This window comes from Solanum stenotomum, chromosome 2 (assembly GCF_019186545.1).
Source record: "Solanum stenotomum isolate F172 chromosome 2, ASM1918654v1, whole genome shotgun sequence".
NCBI classification, from domain to species: domain Eukaryota; kingdom Viridiplantae; phylum Streptophyta; class Magnoliopsida; order Solanales; family Solanaceae; genus Solanum; species Solanum stenotomum.
Window position 1 is genome coordinate 55,897,667 of NC_064283.1, and position 1,285 is coordinate 55,898,951.

Here is a 1,285-nt window from a genome sequence, read left to right on the forward strand (position 1 = left end):
CCTCTTTGGTATTTTCAAATGATTTTTTCTGTTTAAATCCTTGAAAATTATAAGTTTTCTTAATTTCTTTAAAAAAATTAAGTGGCGACTCTTTTCTAAGTATTTTTGCTTAAAAAGTTTTATATTTAGAACATTTCAAAAAGTGATTTTTCTGAATACAGTAAGATTACGACACAACAGAAATGGTGACTTCGCTGGGGAGTTAATTAAGTTTTAACCATAAGATTTGACTATATGACTAATTGTATTTAATTGCTGAATTGTTTATTTGTGTTTAATGTGTTTAAATTGCTATAAAACTGCTGCATTCATGGCATATCATATTTCGTCAAACGACGCTTATTTTTTATTTTTCACTCAAAGGACGATTATGCGGGCCGCAGTCGTTCGTTAACCAAATTGTTCTCGGGGCACCCTGACGAATGTAGTTGGCTACTGGATAGTCAACGGTCATTAATTGTCCCAGCCCAAGTAGTCCACTTGGGTCACCAATCCACTTTAAAGAAAACTCACTCTTAGTCATACCAGGATAGAGCAAGACCAAATTCTTGAAATTTAGCGCATCGACCTAAGATGACCCAATACCCAAGGCGTGTTGGGTCCATTAGAAAGACCACCTTGAGTCCAAAGGGCCCACGGCTCGAACGGACGTTCATACTTACGTGTTTGAAGGATGTATACGCTGTTTGACAAATTGTTGTGTCTTGGGTTTAGGGGGTATCTAATTCTTTGTATGTTTTTGTAGATGGCCAAGCAACATTTGAGTTTCAAAATGGTTATCGGGACGCCAAACCTCCTTCGTGTANGGGGCACCCTGACGAATGTAGTTGGCTACTGGATAGTCAACGGTCATTAATTGTCCCAGCCCAAGTAGTCCACTTGGGTCACCAATCCACTTTAAAGAAAACTCACTCTTAGTCATACCAGGATAGAGCAAGACCAAATTCTTGAAATTTAGTGCATCGACCTAAGATGACCCAATACCCAAGGCGTGTCGGGTCCATTAGAAAGACCACCTTGAGTCCAAAGGGCCCACGGCTCGAACGGACGTTCATACTTACGTGTTTGAAGGATGTATACGCTGTTTGACAAATTGTTGTGTCTTGGGTTTAGGGGGTATCTAATTCTTTGTATGTTTTTGTAGATGGCTAAGCAACATTTGAGTTTCAAAATGGTCATCGGGACGCCAAATCTCCTTCATGTATGGTGGTACAATATCAATGCATATCAGAAAAGAGAACTTTCCATTCATTTGGGTCATCTCCCGTCGATAATGAATCTCAAA